This window comes from Malus sylvestris, chromosome 10 (assembly GCF_916048215.2).
Source record: "Malus sylvestris chromosome 10, drMalSylv7.2, whole genome shotgun sequence".
Lineage (NCBI taxonomy): Eukaryota > Viridiplantae > Streptophyta > Magnoliopsida > Rosales > Rosaceae > Malus > Malus sylvestris.
Window position 1 is genome coordinate 35974461 of NC_062269.1, and position 26609 is coordinate 36001069.

Sequence of the window (26609 nt, forward strand, 5' to 3'; positions counted from 1 at the left end):
TCCCGACGACTAATACTCTTCCAAGTTATGCATGAAACATACACATTTGTCCCTTCATGCCACTTGGTTATAAGCAAACATCATGCATTTACTAATACTATCCAAGTCATGCATGAAACATACACATTTGTCCCTACATCTAACTTACTAATGCTATCGCTCAACTTAAAAAAAAATAAAAAAATCGAAATGTATGTAGTGGATAAACACAATCTCAAACTTTAATTGAACTCACATAACAACGATAAATAAAGGCATTATCACAACTTAGGGGTGGTGAGCAATCCCATTAAAATAGAACTTAATATATATACATATTAAAAACAAAAACAAATTGATGCAAAATCTCCCAACGACTAATACTATTCCAAGTCTTGCATGAAACATACACATGTCCCTTCATGCCACTTGATTATAAGCAAACATTATGCATTTACTAATACTATTCCAAGTCATGCATGAAACCTACACATTTGTCCCTTCATGCCACTTGATTATAAGCAAACATCATGCATGCACAAGTTATTTACTAATTAGTATTACTACTATTCAGCTTGTATCATGACCCTTTTTTTTCTGTTACTCATACGCCGAAGACATTGTAAATAATGTTGATTATTCAAAACGAATCAACAACTAGTTGCACATGGTCACAGTCAGTGCTCTCAACTTGATAAAGAAAGAAAACAAGGAAATCGAATTCCAAACTAAATAAAATGTATATAAATATAGAAAATTGTTATTAGCACTCCAAAAATCTCATTTGACATTCACTTTCTAAAATTAGAAAGAAAAATACACTTGTGCAAAGTGTAGAATGAGATTTTTTTAGTACTAATAACAGTTCCCTAAATATGTCTTAACAGATATTGTACGTGGCATTGTTTTAGACTTTCGCGAATAGACTTATAATTTCTAGTATCTAATAAATATTCAGATTGAAAATATTCATCGATCTACAAAATTTTCTCATGGAGGTACCCATTTTTTTTTGCCACAAATAACAATATAGAGGCTAAAAGACAATACGATATTAAATTCATATGTGGTCGAGATATTTATGAATTTAATCATTAAAATGCATAAACTCAATTATACATTCAGGTTAGATCAATTCCCGAAGTTTTGCTCCACAATAAAAACTGCTTAGCTATGAGTTCGCCTTTAAAACGTGCAAATGAGATATACTTTTTAACCACAGTTCTATGTATTGTGAATTTTTGTCCGCAACTTTTGTGGCATATAGAGGCTAAAAGATACTACGGTCTTGAATCCATATATGGTCAAAATATTTATCAGTTTAATCATTAAAATACATAAACTCAGTTACACATCCATGTTAGATCAATTCCCGAAGTTTTGCTCCACAATAAAAACTGCTTAGCTATGAGTTCGCCTTTAAAACGTAAAAAAAACTGGAGTGAAAAAATATGGCGTGAAAGAACTGGCGGAAGAAGAAATGGGAGAAGAAGCATGATTGAATGGGGAAGGAAGGAGAAGATTCCTCGTATGCCACAACCACCATTTAATTCCAGATTTTGTTTTAATTATTGATTTATTTAATGGTTTTTAATTTAAATTAAATTTTGATTAATTTAAATGATGTGGCTGTCCACATCAAATACCACATAAGGTGGTATATAAATGTGATATAAAAACATGGTAAGAGTATCATTACTGAAAAAAGAAAGAAAATAATCAATAAATTCACTTCAGGTGTAAATACATCGATTTGCATCGCTTTATTTATTTGTATATTTGTTTGGACCCAAATTTACACCATCGGCCCGTGCAATCAAGGCCGTTGGTTGAGCGTAGTGTTAGACCGATGGATGAGAAGGTGAAGATAATTTTATTATTAAAAGATATTATTATGGTTTTATCATAATAATTATCTTTTAGTAAAGAATTATTTTTATACAAGATAAATGGGATGCAAACTATATCTCAAGCTTTGGGACTCTTATCTAGTTAAGCAGCCATTTGCGTGCAAATTAATTGTTGGTTAGATAAAGGCTACTGATGGAGTTTTGGTGATGAGAGAGAAGCCTAGGTGGATTAGGAATGTGATGTGATAAGCCTAGATGGAAGTGGCAGAAGGTTAGCCTGATGCCGTGTGAAAGGCTATTTTATATATATATATATATTTGGTAGAAGTCTTGGCAGTCTGCATGGCATGGGAAAGTGCAAACTATTAATATATATATATATATATATATATATATATATATATATATATATATATATAATTGGTGGTTGTTTACAGAAGGTTATCCAAGTCACGTCAGATACATGAGAATTTGAAATAAGACTCTACTCGAGAATCAGGCTGTGAGCAGATATGCAGCCACTATAAATACAAGGGGTCGTGGAACACAAAAGGGACCTCCAATTCAACACACAAAAAACTGCCCTGCGCAAACTCTCTCAACAACTTTGAGTTTTTTATTTTCTCTTTTCGCTGACACATCTTCCGTTGACATCAACAGCACTGTGAAAGCAACCGGTGATATCTTAAGTCGGCATAGATAGCTCTGTCACTGTAGAATCAGCCGATCTCGCAGCATCTTCCGTTGGCATCAACAGCACTGCGGCGAGGACGGTTGATTACCTATCCAAGTCTCGGTCGAGAAGGATTTTTGAATCCTTATTAATCGAGGTCATCTCATCAGCCTTCTCGGCAAAGTGAGGTGTTACAGTTATTACATTCGGCACATTGAAAGCCGAATTTGATATTGAACTTCGTAAGAATAGTAACCTTGTCTTCAGGTTCGAGAGCCCAAGAGGCTGAGATGTGTTCCTTTCTCGGCCGCAATCGCAAGACGCAGAAGTCAGCCGCGCACCCAACGCAACATCAACAAAATTTACTCCTTGGCCGAGCTCAGCCGACGAGTTGGCACGCCTTGCATTCATCGAAGGACGTAGTTAGCTTATAGATTACTCGGCCTGCGCGCCACGTAGGCTTGGTAGTTTTTAGGGTCAACAATATTCCACCACGCGTTTTAATCCCTTCCATATATAATATATTCCTACAGAAGGCCAACCTTCTTAATTAGCAGTTCCTTAATTTCTTGGATCCATCACCTGCTTGGATTTTATTCTCTGCTACTGCTAGGATCTGCTCGACCCTTTTCAGTTAATACCATATGGCGTTACATTGGAGGATGCATATTTTGCATCTCTCTTTAGTAATGGTGGTAGAAGTTACAATTTTACTAGCAACTCCAACTCCAACAACAGCTCAATCTCTCCTTCCGCCTCAGGCACTGCCTGGCTGCCCTGACCATTGTGGTAATCTCACAATTCCATACCCATTTGGCATAGGCGATGGTTGCTACCTCGACCACCGGTTTAACATCACTTGTAACATTTCCACTCAACCGCCAACAGCATTTTTGTTGACGGGCAATATCGAAATTACCAACATATCTCTTTATGACGGTGAGCTCCAAATACTACAGTTCGCAGCCAGTGATTGTTACAATGCTCAAGGCAACTCGACCAGATGGAACGGTGCCGAGCTCAGGTTGCGTCCTCCTTACACCATCTCCAAAACCAAAAACATGTTCGTTGCAGTTGGATGCGACACATTTGCGTTTTTTATAGGTTACCGGGGTGAAGAAACGTACACAACTGGGTGTATGTCCATATGTGACAATCTTGGCAACGCTATCGATCAGCGGGATACTTGCTCTGGCGTTGGATGTTGCCAAACTAAAGTCCCCAGTGGGCTGCAAAATCAGACTGTGACCTTGGGAAGCTTTAACAATTATATGGATGTGCGGGACTCCCACCGATGCAGCTACGCGTTCCTTGTGCAAGAAAGCGAGTTCAACTTTAACAGCACGAGTTTTCGAGAACTAAACGATGCAACCGAGCTTCCGGCAATTATTGATTGGGTAATTGGGAATGAGTCATGTGATATTGCAGCTAAAAACGAGAGCACTTCTGCATGCAAGGCAGATAGCTACTGCCATAATCGGTCTTCAGGGGGCTACATATGCCGGTGCCCGTCAGGTTACGAAGGGAACCCATACCTCTCAGGTGGTTGCCAAGGTAAATAAATCTAGACAGCATTTGACCATTTGATTATTATCATAAAAAAATTTGCGTTCATCCAAACATATTGTATGTATATGTATATGTATGTATGTAGGTCTACTTTTTTTTATTATGGTTAAACAAATAAATTTCCAATTTGCTCGACTTTTTTGCATATATAATGTAATAGAAGCAGGAGTTAAATCCCTTAAATAGTGCTAGGAACCTCAATCAAAATATTTAAATAAACAAGGTTTTAATGTAACAATTAGGTTGACTAGAGATCAGAATCAAAATGACCCTTATCATTAAAATAACATGTAAGCTTAGCTGACGATGCCAAAGTAGCCACCAATTAGCCACGGATTATCAAATCTGTGGGATCATGAACTGTTTCCTTCAGCATTTTTTTAGTAGCAAGTTGTTAACAAAAAGTCTCAAAAGTGGGATTTAATTTTTACCTGTTGTTCATGGATTTAATTCATTCTTTTTCTGTTCAGATATTGATGAGTGCAAGGCTCCAAACCCCTGCAGTATGGGAACCTGCATAAATACGCCGGGAAATTATACTTGCAAATGTCCGAAAGGGTACAAAAATGACTATCCGGATAAAATAAGATGCATCAAGGCCAACGGTCGAGCAAAGCTCAGTCTCCTGCATATTATCTCACTAGGTATGCATATGTTAGTTTTATTTTACTTTTTCTTTAGGCGCGTGTTTTTGCATATACAATGGATATTGGGTGAAGGGAAAAGTTGAACTCGGGTCTTGTGTGCGAACTTAGTTACAAATCTCTTGCTTGGATTGTTAGTTTATTACTAGAATCAGTGTCAATTTCTCCATGTTATAGCAATACCTCATAACAAATCGTCGGCAAAGAAAATCAGTTTTAAGTCTTTTGAATTAAAAAAGCCAAAACACATTTTCGGAGAGTCCATTAGCCAGACAAAATCATAATAGCCAACCGCAGACAAATCCAGAAAAACATAGAAACAAATAGAATCATTTAAATTTTGTATGCTGTTAGTTTCTCAAGTAACCTTTACATATTCATTCAAATTATGCATGTATTGGGGCGCTTTAAGCAAAATGGTAGTGTAGTATTCAAAATTTATTTTCAAATGATCACAAATGAATCTCCCACTATTCTACTTAAAACACCATTGTTTTACTCAAAACTTAGTGAAAATTGCATTGTTTTTATAAAAACATTGAAAAACATATGAACTCATGCCCAACTTTGATTAATCCATAATTAATAGCTGACTATTTCAATACTAAGAGTTGATAAGAGAACATTGGAAAACATATGAACATGGCCACCTATTATCATATCTGACATTGCAGTTGATTAATCCCACATAAATCCACATCAAAAGAACCCAGAAATTTAATGAAGAATTTTCCAAAACCCACAATTTAAACTAAAACCCACAATTTAAACTAAAACCCACAAATTTAAACGAAAAACTCTATAAAATCATGAAAAATTTAATAAAATCCAAGTATATTAATCACAAATTCGAAAGGGTACAAAAATGACGATCCGGATAAAAAAAGTTGCATCAAGGACAACGGTCGAGCAAAGCTCAATCTCCTGGTTATTATTTCACTAGGTATGCATATGTTAGTTTTATTTTACTTTTTCTTTAAGCGCGTGTTTTTGCATATACAATGGATATTGGTGGAGGGAAAAGTTGAACTCGGGTCTTGTGTGCGAACTTAGTTACAAATCTCTTGCTTGGATTGTTAGTTTATTACTAGTAATTGTAGGGCTGGTTCGGGTCGGGATCCCAAACCGAAACCCCTAACCCGAATCCCAAACCAAAACATTTCGGGATGAGATTTTATATCCCGAAACCGAACCGAAACTATTCATTTCCCGAAAGTGTTTCGGGATTTTCGGGTCACTTCAGGATTGGGCTATGTTGCTGGAATCCCTAACCACTTCAGATATACATGTATATCTGATGCTGCTATGTTGCTGGAATTAGACAAGGAAAGCTCTACTGTGGTCTACTTCCTTCTACAAAATTTATGTTTTAGATCTTCCTCAAGTCGTTTGAATATTAGTGAGAATGCTCCTGCAATTAACATAGAACCATATCTTATACATTTTCCATTGCAAAACATTTGGAGAGAAGATACTTTGACAAAACACATAGAACCATATCCTGCATGTAGGTCCTACACTTACCCACCCTAATTCGAAACCCACAGTCCTCAAACCCTCACACATTCGACAAAATACTCAGAAATCAAGTTAATCAACATGAAATTTGACCCTAAACACTAAAGAACAAAACCCCAGTGAAAATCAGAAACCCTTACCTGGATTTTGGGACTCGATTGGTGTCGGATTCGAGTCTTCCTTCCTGCATCTTGCTGAGTCGATGGAGGACAAGGAGCGGCATGGATTCGACGGAGGAGCGAAGCGGCGGGACTGTGAGTGAGACTGTGAAAGTGTCTGAGTGTGAGTGAGTGAGTGAGTGAGACTGTGAGACTAAGAGAGTGAGCGAGAGCGACTGAGAGACCTAACAAATGACCTAACTCAATGGACGATTGGATTAGATCTTAACAAATCCAACAGTTCAAGTAAATTCTAATTAAAAATTAAAAATAAATAAATAAATATATATATATATATATAATATTCGGTTCGGTTTGGGATTACCAAACGCTTTCAAAGCTGTGGCTGAATCCCAAACCGAAACTTTCGGGACAGGTTCAATTTTGGGTACCGAATTTTTCAGGAAATTTGGTTTGGGCATTTTTCGGTCAAATTCAGGATGGGTTTGGGACGGTTCGGGATTTTCGGGAAAAAATTCCACCCCTAAGTAATTGTGCTCAGGCGTTGTTGCGGGTTTTAAAAGTGTATGTATAAAAGTTGTAAAAAGTTTTACAGACATGTATGTGTATCCATCATATTTACAGCAAGGTACAAACATATAGGGATAACAGATGGTTCATTTTTGACCTGGTAATGTAGTAATTGTAAGCAACAATGTAGTTGTAATTCAAAGGTTAAAGTTGTCCTCTAGGGTGTCAAAAAACGTTGGTTGAAATGTGAGTTTGTGAAGGGTTGTTTAGTTTGTAAATTGATAGTTAACACGTAGGAAAGTGATAAGGTAATTAATATTCAGCTAATTAAATTTATGATTAAGAAGAAATGAATACCGAATACACTATAGAACAATACTGATTTCATTTAGGCATAATTTTTTGAGCCAAAAACTTGAAAAGCACAAATTTCAAATTGTAAACCAAAGATTAAAATCCTGGATAAACACATGAAATAGTTTCTAGTGTTAACTATAGTTAAAATATTAGTTTGTTTTATTTTAAAGTATCACCGACACACCACCGATAAAAAGTGCAAACTTATATTGTATCTGATTAAACTACTACAACAACATTGTAACAGAATGAACATAGAAATAGATATATTATTTGACAATACCAAATCAAATGGTCTCTATTGCTTTATTCATGTGACTTGGTCTACTACTTTACTCATGGTGTTCTTGGTTTACTCCAATGATAATGGCCAGTTATGGGCATGGTAGAAGTCTACTACTAAAAAACCTTAACCATAAATGTATACCAAATTCGTCCAGCAATTTCTTCCCTGTTCTCTCTCCCTTTTACCCCCTCTTGTCTTTTGACTGCTCCTTTTTCCCCCTTATTCTTTTTCTTTATTCCTCTTCTTCCATTTGCACTCCCATTTTCCCCAGATTGATCCCTTTTTCCTCCCTTTCCCACCCACTCATCTTGATGATAATCGTCCACTCTTCTTTTATTTTTTTAATTATTTCTTTTATCATTTAGTTACAAGGAATAGATAAGACTTATAAATTTAAAATATATGAATGTGCATTTAAGGAATGTGTTCAGAGCACACATCTAATTTAGAACACTAAAAGAAATAATATAAAATTAAATGAATAAAAGAATGAGCCCTACACCGAGAGGACTCAAAGGTACCGATGCGGAAGTGAATTATCGTAGAGTAATCTACAAAACTTCAATTTAACGTTACGCAGGTCTTGGTGCGGGCGTGGGACTATTGTTACTGCTTAACAGCGCATGGTGGATACACAAAGTCCTGAAGAAAAGGAAGAACATAAAACGCAAGCAAATTTTCTTCAAACGAAATGGTGGTTTATTATTAGAGCAACAATTATCTTCAGGTGAAGTTAATGTGGAGAAAATCAAGTTGTTCAAGTCGAAGGAGTTGGAGAAGTTTACCGACAATTTCAACGTCGATAGAATTCTTGGGCATGGAGGCCAAGGTACTGTGTACAAGGGCATGTTGGCTGATGGTAAAATTGTTGTCGTAAAAAAGTCCACAATTATTGATGAAAGCCAACTTTCAGATTTCATCAATGAGGTTGTAATTCTTTCACAAATCAACCACAGACATGTTGTTCAACTATTGGGTTGCTGCTTGGAGACTGAAGTTCCGCTTTTGGTTTATGAATTTATTCCGAATGGAACACTTTCCCAGTATATCCATGAGCAGAATGAGGAGTTTCCACTTACATGGGAAATTCGCTTACGAATTGCCACAGAAATTGCGGGAGCCCTTTTCTATTTACACGCCTCAGCTGCCTTCCCCATTTATCACAGGGACATCAAGTCTACCAACATACTCTTGGATGCAAAATACAGAGCGAAAGTTGCCGATTTTGGAACTTCAAGATCAGTTGCCATTGACCAAACTCACCTTACCACACTTGTACACGGCACATTTGGTTACTTGGACCCGGAATACTTCCAGTCAAGCCGATTTACGGATAAAAGTGATGTGTATAGCTTTGGAGTGGTTCTTGTTGAGCTATTAACGGGACAAAAACCAATTTCTTTTAGCCGGTCACAAGAACAAGGCAGAAGTCTTGCTACATACTTCATTATTTCGATGCAGGAAGATCGTCTGTTTGACATTCTTGATGCTCAAGTTGTGAAGGGAGGGTCCAAAGCGGATATCGCAATAGTTGCTAACCTTGCAAGGAGGTGCTTGTATATAAGTGGACGAAAACGCCCTACAATGAGAGAGGTCACGGCAGAGCTGGAGGGGGTTCAAATGGCCGGAAAGGCTACTTCTCATGGTGGAAAGAATTATGAAGAGGTTGAATATGTGAGGACTGAATCAGTTGAGCCATGGGATGTTATTTCAAGCTCAACTGATACAGGGCCTGCAGTGGATGGTGGTGCTGCTTCATCACACATGCATGAAATCCCACTCGTACCTTTCAAGTCACGGTGAACAATAATCCTATATTTCTAAATTTTAAATATTGTAATGAATGTTCCACTTTCATATATTTAGGTTTTTCATTTTTTTCTTAAACTCTTCTGTTAGAGTGAATGAGACTACAGTTTGAACCTTCGGATCCTTAGGCCACATATCGATGATGTCTGGCTGATTAACTGGTGATTTTTTTTCCCACACATATGAACGGAAATGGTGGCTGTTCGTTACAACGACTTTTTAAGTGTTTTTTTATTATCTGATACCAAAGTATTTCAAAGGAAATGGTGGCTGTTCGTTACAACGACTTGCGAGACAACAACAATCTTTACAGCAGGACTTGAGAAGGCCACAGACAACTACCATGAGAGCAGAAGAACTTAATGCAGTGGTTGCCGTAGAAAAGTCGAAAATCGGAGCTTCAGCCCAAATGTGGTGAAGCTATTGGGTTGCTGTTTAGAGACACCGGTGCCACTACTAGTTTATGAGTTCATCACCAGGGGAACTCTTTGATCATCTTCATAGCATAAAGAACAAAGAATCATCGCTTTTCATGGGAGTTACGACTGAAGATCGCAGCAGAAGCTGCCGGAGCACTGGCGTACTTGCACTCCTCCACCTCCATGCCAATCATACACCAAGATGTGAATTGATTAGCAGAAAGTTACTCAGGCACACAAGAAATGAAATACATTCCAAACACAACATATTCAAAATCAGGCAGATTGACATTTCTCGGATGGAATTCAAAAACGAGTTTTAACACGAAAATGGTGTCTACAATATATGAGATTTCAAAGTTACAAATCTCTGGAAAAGCAAGTAATTTACCAACTCAATCTAATTTGTTTATTTTCAAAAGTCACAAGAATCGCCTAGACCAAAATGCTCAACCTGTTCATTACAGCGAAATCATGATCATGTACCTTCAAATAAAATTTGAAATAGAAATACAAGAGAAGCACAACCTAATCAAATCGCGTTCTTTAACATAGAAACCCTGCTCATGGAGATGAGAAAACTAACATAACCGTTGTCGTACTTGAAGGTTGAAAAATTTGCGACCACTTGAGCAGCAGGAGATCATCTTATCTGGGTGGGAGAACAGAGCAAACCAGATGCATCTGATCCAACCACTGAAAGATCACAAACAGTACAAAGCTTCCCTTCCTGGTCGGGAACAAACCGAGAACTGCAGTACGGGCATGACACATCCTTCTGTCCACGGTAAATAGGCACGTATGTTGCCCCGCAAACGACAAATGGGTTTCTGAAATCATAGTTTAGCTGGGTTGCATCAGTCATAGTTTAGCAGGATTTGTCTTGCAGTCTTTCAATGGTTTTCAATGGTGGGGTTGGTTTCCAAAAGTCGCCTGGCAAAGTTAGCTGCCGTGTTGAGATTACCAGCCTTATAGCAAACACTCATGGCATTTAGTAATGCAAGTCTCAAGTGAGGCATCTGAAGGTTGCAGTGGGTGAAGTAAGCCGCTAGCTCCTGTTGGCGAACTGGATCACCTTTAAGTTCCTTCCTCTTAATCTCCATCTTCAAACCCAGAACATACTCCTTTACAATGATAATTAATTCTTTTACTTCATCAACCTCTCCTTGAATCAACTACGATCAGAGGAATCGTATGCAGAATACCAAGGAGAAGACGTAAAGCATCAGCAAATTTCCCTTGGGTTGTGGCCTTGTAACCCGCCTTAAGCTTCTCCTCCAGCTCTGAGAATTTAAATACAAGAGCAGGAGGACCCCTAACATTAGGTGTAGCTGATTCACTCCATCCCCTCTCAACGGCCACGGTGAGCACAGGAGCTGCCGAGAAGGCACGTAGATACGTATGACTGCCCATGTGTAAATCGAGAAATAATTGTCTCAAGGGATCAAAGTTCTTTACACCCAGCTGCCTGCTCAACAAACGCATTGCAATATTCTACAATGCCTGCATTACCCTGACGAAGAGCCTCCACTCCCAATCGATACCAGTGATCTTTCTCATCAATTTCCTTGGCAGAAGCAACAGCAATCTGGATGTTCCTGCTCAACAAACGCATTGCAATATCGAAATTCCCAGCGGCAGCATGTTCAGCAGCAAGAGATGATTTCTGGGACCAGATTTGGCTTACAGGCTTACCCGGAGTTGAGGCAACAAACGCAGAAGAACGGGCATTGCTGGCAGTTTTTGGAGTATCAATCTCAGGTGGAAGTTCAAGATCTTCAAGATCCCATCCTCCCTCCTCATTTTCCTCGTGTGCTTCCTCATCATCCAGCACTGCACTGATGTCTCCATTTGGAATATTGTCCACGTCAACAAGATCCAACTCCTCTCCCCAATCAGCATCTGCAGCCTCTTCGCAATCTTCCTCAACATTCTCGCCCACATTATCAAGACCACCCTCAAATATTCCTCTCATGACCCTCAACAAGGGCCAATCTCCTCCGCAGATGATTGGTGTTGGTGGTAACAAAAGAGACAGAGATTTCACCTTGGGTAAAACAGGAACATTATCTCCCAGTTCAGCCGCCAAATGTTCAGCAATATCATGGAGCCCATGAATTACAGCTGTGCTATAAGCAAGAGGTAAATGACCTGCATTCTCCAAGATCTTAACACGCTCTCTGATGTCACCCAAATACAAAGCATTGTGGAACTGGCCCATCACATCATTCTTGACTTCAGCAACAATAGGTAGGGCACTCTTCTTGACAATCTCATTTTTCAGATTTTTAGCTATAACTTGGTTGGTGCTCTTTTCAAGCACTGCAAACCTATTTGGAGCCACGAACACAGCTGGGCCTCCGATTCCTCTTTTTGCCTCCTGCGCAGTATCACCCCGACCAAAGCTATCTTTGGGTATAACGTATAGTTCATAAGACCCCCCTTCCATATCTGAACATATCAAAGCAGCATTTTCTGTAGGGCTGTAAGATAGTGTCCTTGCGCCTTCGAATAGGGATAATCTGAGTGCCTCTCTGGGTAGAGAACTCATAGAAGCGGAGAAAACGATCTTTTACATGGTACATTGAATCACCGCTAACAGAAAAGGCAGGACGCTCCCTCTCCAATTTAAAGACAATCATGCCACTATCATGGCCAGCAGCCAAGAGGTTCATTTCAGGATGTGCTGAAAGAATCCGGAATCTATCATGGCCAGCAATCAAGAGCAGCCGGCTCAACAAAATCATTTCTACTTGAATAATTTTCCCATCCTGCTTCCACTAGGTGCTTCCCCTAACTAACAAAATAAGCAATCTCTTCCCGTAGCACATTTAGTCATCCTCCCATAATGAACACCCTTGCCCCCATCTTTCTCTGCAAAACCCTGAATCTCGTAGCCATCGAAATCCCGCCATATCTCTCTCTTCGGGCTTCAGTAGGAAATGAGGGTTTGAGAAGGAAATGGAAAAGGCCCTTCTTCATTTTCCACGATTGTCAACACGTGTGCATAGAGAGAGTCCAAAACGCTGTCCATTCGCATAGTGCAATTTCATCCCCTACTCTCTCTGCAAGCAGGGCCGCTGTCCATTCGCAGCTCTCGTCTCTCTCCAATCTGTCAGTCCTTCTGTCCTTCTTCGCCAACAACAACAGACCTACCGAAGCCGAAGCAAAAGCCAAAAGCCCAGATGCAGCCCAAACGCTCAAAACCAGTTTTTAAGGTGATGGCAAAACCGTAAATGTAACCAAATTTACACATTGGCATAGACGTAAATATATCAAAAGAACAGGCGGTGGCAATTTTGTAAATAAAATGAAATCCGGCCAAATTCACTGTTCAGGTGAACAGTGCAATTGGATTTCTTACTTTAGACTAAAGTAATGATCTATTAAACAATAACAGACAAATCAGCAAAGATGAGGAACACAAAATATGCCACCATGCGTTTTAATTCCTTCCTTTTATATTAATTCCTACAGAAGGCCAACCATGCTCAAGGCAACGCGTATCGATTAATGACTAATACTAAAGTCAAGTGGCCACTTACCACAGTGGTGAAAAAGTGTTGTGCTCTTGCATGATGGCATGGGTTCGAATTCTGTCAGTGACTAATCTAACATCTAACTCACTAATGCTATCGCTCGACTCAAAAAACAAAAGAAAATCGAAATGTATGTAGTGGATAAACACAATCTCAAAATTTAATTAAACTCACATAACAACGATAAATAAAGGCATTATCACAACTTATGGGTGGTGAGCAATCCCTTAAAAACAAAAACAAATTGATGCAAAATCTCCCGACGACTAATACTCTTCCAAGTCATGAATGAAACATACACATTTGTCCCTTCATGCCACTTGGTTATAAGCAAACATCATGCATTTACTGTTCAGGTGAACAATGCAATTGGATTTCTTACTTTAGACTAAAGTAATGATCTATTAAACTTCTTAATGTGAGGAGAAATTTTTCATTGTTACGGAAACATGAGGGGTACATCAAGTGTTTTATGCAAGTGGTGAAAATTTTTATTTTTTAAGTTATTAACTTTTTAATACATATATCACATCATTAGCATAGTGACAAGTGGTGTATCATCCCGTATTCCAATCACACTAAAAAATCTGTCTGAGAACGGTGTAAGTCTGTGTTTTAAGATTAAAAACAAGAAGGAAAAGTTAGATCGTAGTACAAAGACCTTATCAACCTTCTATACGTTTCTAGAAAACAAGAAAACAATATCTTCAATTTCATTTTTTCAGAAACCAATAAAACGTTGATAAGTTCTTGCTCCACCATCTATCTTTTCTTTCCTGTTTTTACTCAAAATACACAGACTATGCAACCCTCACAAGAGTATTTAAACGACGGAAATTTTATTTGAACCCATATTTTGTATCTCAACATCCATCTTATTTTTTATACCCATATTACATTTGATTTATCTATCATTATCTCTTTACACCCAACGTTATTTCCAAAACAGCCCTTACTTATCAAAACTCAACTCAATCAAACTTCTTTTTACACCCATAAAAAATAAAACCCTAATCAGTCTATCATCTCCATGGAGCAAATCCCCTTCTCTCTCTTTAAAAAATCCTTCCATCTCCCATGGTTGTCATTCTGCACCCCATCTACTCCTTTGTAGTCATCAAAACCTCTTCCTCTTCCTTTTCTTCATCATTTGACATCTCTAAATTTCTAGAGCATTACTTAGCTTAATAATTGGTATGTGTTCAATCGATTGGTTCAATTTTTACGTATTGATTCCTTTTTCTTTTCAATTAAATGAGCTTTTGGTTATAGTGTTTAATGAGTTTGGTATGTTTCAATTAAATGAGAATCTTCTAGACTCTATATTCCTATATGTGGTAGAAAAATGGGTACGTCCATGATAACTTTTGGTAGATTAATGAATATTTTAAACTGTTGATATATATTTATTTTTTTTGTCGAAATATGCATGAAACATACACATTTGTCCCTTCATGCCACTTGGTTATAAGCAAACATCATGCATTTATTAATACTATTCCAAGTCATGCATGAAACCTACACATTTGTCCCTACATCTAACTTACTAATGCTATCGCTTGACTTAAAAAAAAAATCGAAATGTATGTAGTGGATAAACACAATCTCAAACTTTAATTGAACTCACATAACAACGATAAATAAAGGCATAATCACAACTTATGGGTGGTGAGCAATCCCATTAAAATAGAACTTAATATATACATATTAAAAACAAAAACAAATTGATGCAAAATCTCTCAACGACTAATACTATTCCAAGTCATGCATGAAACATACACATGTCCCTTCATGCCACTTGATTATAAGCAAACATGCATGAAACCTACACATTTGTCCCTTAATGCCACTTGATTATAAGCAAACATCATGCATGCACAAGTTATTTACTAATTAGTATTACTACTATTCAGCTATCATGACCGGTTTTTTTTCTGTTACTCATACGCCCAAGACATTGTAAATAATGTTGATTATTCAAAACGAATCAACAACTAGTTGCACAGGATCACAGTCAATGATACTTTCAACTTGATAAAGAAAGAAAAACAAAGAAATCAACTTCCAAACTAAAATAAAATGTATATAAATATAGAAAATTGTTATTAGCACTCCAAAAATCTCATTGGGCACTCCAAACTTTCTATAATTAGAAAGAAAAATACACTTGTGCAAAGTGTAGAATGTGATTATTTGAGTGCTAATAACAGTTCCCTAAATATGTCTTAACAAATATTGTATGTGGCATTGACTTAGACTTTTGCGAATAGATTTATAATATCTAGTATCTAATAAATATCCAGATTAAAAATATTCATCGATTTACAAAATTTTCTCATGGAGGTACCCATTTTTTTGCCACAGATACCAATATAGAGGCTAAAAGACAATACGATATTAAATTCATATGTGGTCGAGATATTTATGAATTTAATCATTAAAATGCATAAGCTCAATTATACATTCAAGTTAGATCAATTCCCGAAGTTTTAGTCAACAATAAAACTGCTTACCTATGAGTTCACCTATAAAACGTGCAAAAGCGATATACTTTTTAACCACAGTTCTATGTATTGTGAATTTTTATCCTCAACTTTTGTGGCATATAGAGGCTAAAAGATACTACGATATTAAATCCATATGTGGTAGAAATATTTATCAATTTAATCATTAAAATGCATAAACTCAATTACACATCCAGGTTAGATCAATTCCCGAAGTTTTGCTTCATAATAAAAACTGCTTAGCTATGAGTTCGCCTATAAAACATGCAAAGGCGATATACTTTTTAGCCACAGTTCAATGTAATGTGAATTGTTGTCCGCAACTTTTGTATCTAATAAATATCCACGGTTGAAAATATTCATTGATCTATTAGAAGTTATCATGGACGTACCCATTTTTCTACCACATATAGGAATATAGAGGCTAGAAGATTCTCATTTAATTGAAACATACCAAACTCATTAAACACTCTAATCATAAGCTCATACCGATTATTAAGCTAATTAGTGCTCTAGAAATTTAGAGATGTCAAATGATGAAGAAAAGGAAGAGGGAGAGGTTTGGATGACTACGGAGGAGTAGATGGGGGTGCGGAATGACAACCATGGGAGATGGAAGGATTTTTTAAAGAGAGAGAAGGGGATTTGCTCTATGGAAAGATGATGGATTGGTTAGGGTTTTATTTTTTATTTTTAAGTAAATTGAGTTGGGTGTAAAAAGAAGTTTGATTAAGTTGAGTTTTGATAAGTAAGGGCGGTTTCGGAAATGATGTTGGGTGTAAATAGATAATGATAGAAAAATCAAATACAATGTGGATATAAAAAGTAAGTTGGGTGTTGAGATACAAAATATGGGTTCAAATAAAATTTCTCTTTCAACAACTAGTTTCTTAAAAAAAGAACAGTAATGTTATTCTTACCATGTTTTTATATCACATTTATATATCACCTTTTGTGGCATTTGATGTGAACAACCACATCATTTAAATTAGAATTTAATTTAAATTAAAAATCATTTAATAAATCAATAATTAAAATAAAAGCTGGAATTAAATGGTGACTGTGGCATACGATGAGTCTTCTCCTTCCTTCCCCATTCAATCATGCTTCTTCTCCCATTTCTTCTTCAACGCCAGTTCTTTCATGCCATAATTTTTTCACTCCCCTATATGGATTATTAGTACGCATCTATCATTTTTTTTCAATGAATTTAATTTTTTTTTTGTCTGTTTATTTCTTCTTCTTTCTCTCAATCTCCATTGTGTAGCAAGATAAATTCTTCTTCGGGTCTTGATCAGAGTCGACGTTAGTGGTGTCGTGGTGAGGGATGAAGGTTTCTTGACGATACGTACTTGAGATTACTTTAATTTGATTATAAGTAGGAACAAGATGGAGTCCTTAATGATTAAAAGTGTTAAATCTTCAACCCCCAGTGTCATATTTTTCTATGAACAAAAAGGTTTAGGTAAATAGTCCAATGGAGATCGAGAGAAAGAAGAAGAATAAACTGACTAAAAAAATGTAAATTCATTGAAAAATAATGGTAAATGCTTACCAATAATCCAAATAGGGGAGCGTTGATGAACCTTTGCCGTATGAGAATTAGTTGAGATTGTGTAGTCCACACGAACGTAAAAAAAACTGGAGCGAAAAAATATGGCGTGAAAGAACTGGCGGAAGAAGAAACAGGAGAAGAAGCATGATTGAATGAGGAAGGAAGGAGAAGATTCCTCGTATGCCACAATCACCATTTAATTCCAGCTTTTGTTTTAATTATTGATTATAAAAATATGGTAAGAGTATCATTACTGAAAAAAGAAAGAAAGTAATCAATAAATTCACTTGAGGTGTAAATACATAGATTCACATCACTTTATTTATTTATTTATTTGTATATTCCAAGTTGATTAAGGTAATTAAGTAATCTTGACTTAACTTTAAAATAATTAAATAAACTTGGCTTGACTTTGCACACTCCCCTCGCTTATTGACAAATGACTCGGTACTAAGTCTTTTTTTTTTTTTTGTTTGGTCAGAACTCAGTACTAATTGAGATCGATATTTTCTTGTGCTCGTCCTGGAAATAAACAGGACAAAGCCTAATGGTGGCCTAAAACAATAACAGACAAATCAGCCAAGATGAGGAACACAAAATATGCCACCATGCGTTTTAATATTAATTCCTACAGAAGGCCAACCATGCTCAAGGCAACGCGTATCGACTAATGACTAATACTAAAGTCAAGTGGCCACTTACCACAGTGGTGAAAAAGTGTTGTGCTCTTGCATGACGGCGTGAGTTCGAATTCTGTCAGTGACTAATCTAACCTCTAACTTACTAATGCTATCGCTCGGCTCAAAAAACAAAAAAAATCGAAATGTATGTAGTGGATAAACACAATCTCAAAATTTAATTAAACTCACATAACAACGATAAATAAAGGCATTATCACAACTTATGGGTGGTGAGCAATCCCATTAAAATAGAACTTAATATTTACATATTAAAAACAAAAACAAATTGATGCAAAATCTCCCGACGATTAATACTCTTCCAAGTCATGCATGAAACATACACATTTGTCCCTTCATGCCACTTGGTTATAAGCAAACATCATGCATTTACTAATACCATTCCAAGTCATGCATGAAACATACACATTTGTCCCTACATCTAACTTACTAATGCTATCGCTTGACTTAAAAAAAAAAAATCAAAATGTATGTAGTGGATAATCACAATCTCAAACTTTAATTGAACTCACATAACAACGATAAATAAAGGCATTATGACAACTTAGGGGTGGTGAGCAATCCCATTAAAATAGAACTTAATATATATATATATATATATATTAAAAACAAAAAAAAATTGATGCAAAATCTCCCCGATGACTAATATTATTCCAAGTCATGCATGAAACATACACATGTCCCTTCATGCCACTTGATTATAAGCAAACATTATGCATTTACTAATGCTATTCCAAGTCATGCATGAAACCTACACATTTGTCCCTTCATGCCACTTGATTATAAGCAAACATCATGCATGCACAAGTTATTTACTAATTAGTATTACTACTATTCAGCTTGTATCATGACCCTTTTTTTTCTGTTACTCATACGCCCAAGTCATTGTAAATAATGTTGATTATTCAAAACGAATCAACAACTAGTTGCACATGGTCACAGTCAGTGATACTCCCAACTTGATAAAGAAAGAAAAACAAGGAAATCGAATTCCAAACTAAAATAAAATGTATATAAATATAGAAAATTGTTATTAGCACTCCAAAAATCTCATTTGGCTTTCCAAACTTTCTATAATTAGAAAGAAAAATACACTTGTGCAAAGTGTAGAATGAGATTTTTTGAGTGCTAATAACAGTTCCCTAAATATGTCTTCACAAATATTGTACGTGGCATTGCTTTAGACTTTCGCGAATAGACTTATAATTTCTAGTATCTAATAAATATCCAGATTGAAAATATTCATCGATCTACAAAATTTTCTCATGAAGGTACCCATTTTTTTTGCCACAGATACCAATATAGAGGCTAAAAGACAATACGATATTAAATTCATATGTGGTCGAGATTTTTATGAATTTAATCATTAAAATGCATAAACTCAATTATACATTCAAGTTAGATCAATTCCTGAAGTTTTAGTCAACAATAAAACTACTTACCTATGAGTTCACCTATAAAACGTGCAAATGAGATATACTTTTTAACCACAGTTCTATGTATTGTGAATTTTTGTCCGCAACTTTTGTGGCATATAGAGGCTAAAAGATACTACGATATTAAATCAATATATGGTCAAAATATTTATCAGTATAATCATTAAAATGCATAAACTCAGTTACACATCCAGGTTAGATCAATTCCCGAAGTTTTGCTCCACAATAAAAATTGCTTAGCTATGAGTTCGCCTTTAAAACATAAAAAAAACTGGAGTGAAAAAATATGGCGTGAAAGAACTGGCGGAAGAAGAAACGAGAGAAGAAGCATGATTGAATGGGGAAGGAAGGAGAAGATTCCTCGTATGCCACAATCACCATTTAATTCTAGCTTTTGTTTTAATTATTGATTTATTTAATGGTTTTTAATTTAAATTAAATTCTGATTAATTTAAATGATGTGACTGTCCACATCAAATATCACATAAGGTGGTATATAAATGTGATATAAAAACATGGTAAGAGTATCATTATTGAAAAAAGAAAGAAAATAATCAATAAATTCACTTCACGTGAAAATACATAGATTTGCATCGCTTTATTTATTTGTTTATTTGTATATTCCAAGTTGATTAAGGTAATTAAGTAATCTTTCTTGACTTAACTTTAAATAATTAAATAAACTTGGCTTGACTTTGCACACTCCCGTCGCTTATTGACTAATGACTCAGTACTAAGTCTTTTTTTTTTGTTTGGTCAAAACTCAGTACTAAGTGAGATCGATATTTTCTTGTGCTCGTCCTGGAAATAAACAGGACAAAGCCTAATGGTGGCCTAAAACAATAACAGACAAATTAGCCAAGATGAGGAACACAAAATATGCCACCATGCGTTTTAATCCCTTCCTTTTATATTAATTCCTACAGAAGGCCAACCATGCTCAAGGCAACGCGTATCGACTAATGACTAATACTAAAGTCAAGTGGCCACTTACCACAGTGGTGAAAAAGTGTTGTGCTCTTGCATGACGGCATGGGTTCGAATTCTATTAATGACTAATCTAACATCTAACTTACTAATGCTAACGCTCGACTCAAAAAACAAAAAAAAATCGAAATGTATGTAGTGGATAAACACAATCTCAAAATTTAATTAAACTCACATAACAACAATAAATAAAGGCATTATCACAACTTATGGGTGGTGAGCAATCCCATTAAAATAGAACTTAATATTTACATATTAAAAACAAAAACAAATTGATGCAAAATCTCCCGACGACTAATACTCTTCCAAGTCATGCATGAAACATACACATTTGTCCCTTCATGCCACTTGGTTATAAGCAAACATCATGCATTTACTAATACTATTCCAAGTCATGCATGAAACATACACATTTGTTCCTACATCTAACTTGCTATCGCTTGACTTAAAAAAAAAAAAAAAAAATTGAAATGTATGTAGTGGATAAACACAATCTCTAACTTTAATTGAACTCACATAACAACGATAAATAAAGGCATTATCACAACTTAGGGGTGGTGAGCAATCCCATTAAAATAGAACTTAATATATATATATATATATATATATATATATATATATATATATTAAAAACAAAAACAAATTGATGCAAAATCTCCCGACGACTAATACTATTCCAAGTCATGCATGAAACATACACATGTCTCTTCATGCCACTTGATTATAAGCAAACATTATGCATTTACTAGTACTATTCCAAGTCATGCATGAAACCTACACATTTGTCCCTTCATGCCACTTGATTATAAGCAAACATCATGCATGCACAAGTTATTTACTAATTAGTATTACTACTATTCAGCTTGTATCATGACCCTTTTTTTCTGTTACTCATACGCCCAAGACATTGTAAATAATGTTGATTATTCAAAACGAATCAACAACTAGTTACACATGGTCACAGTCAGTGATACTCCCAACTTGATAAAGAAAGAAAAACAAGGAAATCGAATTCCAAACTAAAATAAAATGTATATAAATATAGAAAATTGTTATTAGCACTCCAAAAATCTCATTTGGCTTTCCAAACTTTCTATAATTAGAAAGAAAAATAAACTTTTGCAAAGTGTAGAATGAGATTTTTTGAGTGCTAATAACAGTTCCCTAAATATGTCTTAACAAATATTGTACGTGGCATTATTTTAGACTTTCGCGAATAGACTTATAATTTCTAGTATCTAATAAATATCCAGATTGAAAATATTCATCGATCTACAAAATTTTCTCATGAAGGTACCCATTTTTTTTGCCACAAATACCAATATAGAGGCTAAAAGACAATACGATATTAAATTCATATATGGTCGAGATTTTTATGAATTTAATCATTAAAATGCATAAACTCAATTATACATTCAAGTTAGATCAATTCCTGAAGTTTTAGTCAACAATAAAACTACTTACCTATGAGTTCACCTATAAAACGTGCAAATGAGATATACTTTTTAACCACAGTTCTATGTATTGTGAATTTTTGTCCGCAACTTTTGTGGCATATAGAGGTTAAAAGATACTACAATATTAAATCTATATATGGTCAAAATATTTATCAGTTTAATCATTAAAATGCATAAACTCAGTTACACATCCAGGTTAGATCAATTCCCGAAGTTTTGCTCCACAATAAAAATTGCTTAGCTATGAGTTCGCCTTTAAATCGTAAAAATTGCTTAGCTATGAGTGAAAAAATATGGCGTGAAAGAACTGGCGGAAGAAGAAACGAGAGAAGAAGCATGATTGAATGGGGAAGGAAGGAGAAGATTCCTCGTATGCCACAATCACCATTTAATTCTAGCTTTAGTTTTAATTATTGATTTATTTAATGGTTTTTAATTTAAATTAAATTCTGATTAATTTAAATGATGTGACTGTCTACATTAAATATCACATAAGGTGGTATATAAATGTGATATAAAAACATGGTAAGAGTATCATTACTGAAAAAAGAAAGAAAATAATCAATAAATTCACTTCAGGTGTAAATACATAGATTTGCATCGCTTTATTTATTTGTTTATTTGTATATTCCAAGTTGATTAAGGTAATTAAGTAATCTTTCTTGACTTAACTTTAAATAATTAAATAAACTTGGCTTGACTTTGCACACTCCCATCGCTTATTGACTAATGACTCAGTACTAAGTCTTTTTTTTTTTTTGTTGTGCTCGTCCTGGAAATAAATCGGACAAAGCCTAATGGTGGCCTAAAACAATAACAGACAAATCAGCCAAGATGAGGAACACAAAATATGCCACCATGCGTTTTAATCCGCTGCATTTATATTAATTCCTACAGAAGGCCAACCATGCTCAAGGCAACGCGTATCGACTAATGGCTAATACTAAGTCAGGTGGATGTTTTCTTGTGCATTTCCTGGAAATAAATCGGACAAAGCCTAATTGTGGACTAAAACAATAACAGACAATTAAGAGTAGGGACACATTTTCCCCCAACGCAAAATATTCCACCACGCGTTTTAATCCCTTCCATATATATATTCCTACGGAAGGCCAACCTTCTTAATTGGCAGTTCCTTAATTTCTTGGATCCATCACCTGCTTGGATTTTATTCTCTGCTACTGCTAGGATCTGCTCGACCCTTTTCAGTTAATACTATATGGCGTTACATAGGAGGATGCATATTTTGCATCTCTCTTTAGTAATGGTGGTAGAAGTTACAATTTTACTAGCAACTCCAACTCCAACAACAGCTCAATCTCTCCTTCCGCCTCAGGCACTGCCTGACTGCCCTGACCATTGTGGTAATCTCAGAATTCCATACCCATTTGGCGTAGGCGATGGTTGCAACCTCGACGACCGGTTTATCATCACTTGTGACAATTCCACTCAACCGCCAACAGCATTTTTGTTGACGACCAATATCGACATTACCAACATATCTCTTTATGACGGTGAGCTCCAAATACCACAGTTCGCATCCAGTGATTGTTATGATGCTCAAGGCAACTCAATCGGATCGAACAGTCCCGAGCTCTGGGTGCCTCCTCCTTACACCATCTCCGAAACCAAAAACGTGTTCGTTGCAGTTGGATGCGACACATATGCGTTTTTTATAGGTTACCGGGGTGAAGAAAAGTACACAACTGGGTGTATGTCCCAATGTGACGATCTTTGCAACGCTATCGATCAGCGGGATACTTGCTCTGGCGTTGGATGTTGCCAAACTAAAATCCCCAGTGGGCTGCAAAATCAGACTGTGACCTTGGGAAGTTATTACAATTATACGGATGTGCGGGACTCCCACCGATGCAGCTACGCGTTCCTTGTGCAAGAAGGCGAGTTCAACTTTAACCGCACGAGTTTTCGAGAATTAAACGATATAACCCAGCTTCCGGCAATTATTGATTGGGTAGTTGGGAATGAGTCATGTGATATTGCAGCTAAAAACGAGAGCACTTTTGCATGCAAGGCAAATAGCTACTGCCATAATCGGTCTTCAGGGGGCTACATATGCCGGTGCCGGTCAGGTTACGAAGGGAACCCATACCTCCCAGGTGGTTGCCAAGGTAAATAAATCTAGACAGCATTTGACCATTTGATTATTATCATAAAAAAATTTGCGTTCATCAAAACATATTGTATGTATATGTATATGTATGTATGTAGGTCTACTTTTTTTTATTATGGTTAAACAAATAAATTTCCAATTTGCTTGACTTTTTTGCATATATAATGTAATAGAAGCAGGAGTTAAATCCCTTAAATAGTGCTAGGAACCTCAATCAAAATATTTAAATAAACAAGGTTTTAATATAACAATTAAGTTGACTAGATATCAGAATCAAAATGGCCGTTATCATTAAAATAGCATGTAAGCTTAGCTGACCATGCCAAAGTAGCCACCAATTAGCCACGGATGCTGTTGCTCAGCGAAGATATAATGCCCACAAGCTAATAGTAATTGTACCCAATTACTAAATTTGCCGTGGATTATCAAATCTGTGGGTTCATGAACTGTTTCCTTCAGCATTTTTTTAGTAGCAAGTTGTTAACAAAAAGTCTCAAAAGTGGGATTTAATTTTTACCTGTTGTTCATGGATTTAATTCATTCTTTTTCTGTTCAGATATTGATGAGTGCAAGGCTCCAAACCCCTGCAGTATGGGAACCTGCATAAATACACCGGGAAATTATACTTGCAAATGTCCGAAAGGGTACAAAAATGACGATCCGGATAAAATAAGATGCATCAAGACCAACGGTCGAGCAAAGCTCAGTCTCCTGCTTATTATCTCACTAGGTATGCATATGTTAGTTTTATTTTACTTTTTCTTTAGGCGCGTGTTTTTGCATATACAATGGATATTGGGTAAAGGCAAAAGTTGAACTCGGGTCTTGTGTGCGAACTTAGTTACAAATCTCTTGCTTGGATTGTTAGTTTATTACTAGTAATTGTAGGGCTGGTTCGGGTCAGGATCCCAAACCGAAACCCCTAACCCGAATCCCAAACCAAAACATTTCGGGATGGGATTTTATATCCCGAAACCGAACCGAAACTATTCATTTCCCGAAATTCGGGATTTTCGGGTCACTTCGGGATTGGGCTATGTTGCTGGAATCCCTAACCACTTCAAATATACATGTATATCTGATGCTGCTATGTTGCTGGAATTAGACAAGGAAAACTCTACTATGGTCTACTTCCTTCTACAAAATTTATGTTTTAGATCTTCCTCAAGTCGTTTGAATATTGGTGAGAATGCTCCTGCAATTAACATAGAACCATATCTTATACATTTTCCATTGCAAAACATTTGGAGAGAAGATACTTTGACAAAACACATAGAACCATATCCTGCATGCAGGTCCTACACTTACCCACCCTAATTCGAAACCCACAGTCCTCAAACCCTCACACATTCGACAAAATACTCAGAAATCAAGTTAATCAACATGAAATTTGACCTTAAACACTAAAGAACAAAACCCCAGTGAAAATCAGAAACCCTTACCTGGATTTTGGGACTCGATTGGTGTCGGATTCGAGTCTTCCTTCCTGCGTCTGCGTGAGTCGATGGAGGACAAGGAGCGGCATGGATTCGACGGAGGAACGGAGCGGCAAGACTGTGAGTGAGACTGTGAGAGTGTCTAAGTGTGAGTGAGTGAGTGAGTGAGACTGTGAGACTAAGAGAGTGAGCGAGAGCGACTGAGAGAGTGAGCGAGAACGACTGAGAGACCTAACAAATGACCTAACTCAATGGACGATTGGATTAGATCTTAACAAATCCAACAGTTCAAGTAAATTCTAATTAAAAATTAAATATATATATATATATAATATTCGGTTCGGTTCAGGATTACCCAACGCTTTCAAAGCTGTGGCCGAATCCCAAACCGAAACTTTCGGGACAGGTTCGGTTTCGGGTACCGAATTTTTCAGGAAATTCGGTTCGAGCATTTTTCGGTCAAATTTCAGGACGGGTTCGGGACGGTTAGGGATTTTCGGGAAAAAATTCCACCCCTAAGTAATTGTGCCCGGGCATTGTTGCGGGTTTTAAAAGTGTATGTATAAAAGTTGTAAAAAGTTTTACAGACATGTATGTGTATCCATCATATTTACAGCAAGGTACAAACATATAGGGATAACAGATGGTTCATTTTTGACCTGGTAATGTAGTAATTGTAAGAAACAATGTAGTTGTAATTCAAATGTTAAAGTTGTCCTCTAGGGTGTCAAAAAACGTTGGTTGAAATGTGAGTTTGTGAAGGGTTGTTAAGTTTGTAAATTGTTAGTTAACACGTAGGAAAGTGTTAAGGTAATTAATATTCAGCTAATTAAATTTATGATTAAGAAGAAATGAATACCGAATACACTATAGAACAATACTGATTTCATTTAGGCATAATTTTTTGAGCCAAAAACTTGAAAAGCACAAATTTCAAATTGTAAACCAAAGATTAAAATCCTGGATAAACACATGAAATAGTTTCTAGTGTTAACTATAGTTAAAATATTAGTTTGTTTTATTTTAAGTATCACCTACACACCACCTATAAAAAATGCAAGCTTATATTGTATCTGATTAAACTACTATAACAACATTGTAACAGAATGAACATAGAAATAGATAAATTATTG

General features: G+C 36.1%; 1 protein-coding gene and 3 pseudogenes across 1 annotated transcript in view; 1 reads left to right on the forward strand and 3 right to left on the reverse strand.

Moving 5' to 3' along the window:
• The window catches only part of LOC126587710 (coatomer subunit alpha-1-like), a 50117-nt pseudogene extending 38143 nt beyond the window's left edge, over positions 1 to 11974 (reverse strand).
• The window catches only part of LOC126587693 (wall-associated receptor kinase-like 8), a 105263-nt pseudogene that overhangs the window by 76730 nt on the left and 1924 nt on the right, over positions 1 to 26609 (forward strand).
• Positions 10003 to 26609, reverse strand: part of LOC126587706 (coatomer subunit alpha-1-like) — a 51696-nt gene continuing 35089 nt past the window's right edge. Inside the window, exon 2 of the mRNA XM_050252797.1 lies at positions 10003 to 10168. The gene's annotated coding sequence lies outside the window, so the exon portion shown is untranslated. The remainder of the gene's footprint in view (positions 10169 to 26609) is intronic.
• On the reverse strand, positions 10362 to 11723 carry LOC126587719 (coatomer subunit alpha-1-like; annotated as a pseudogene).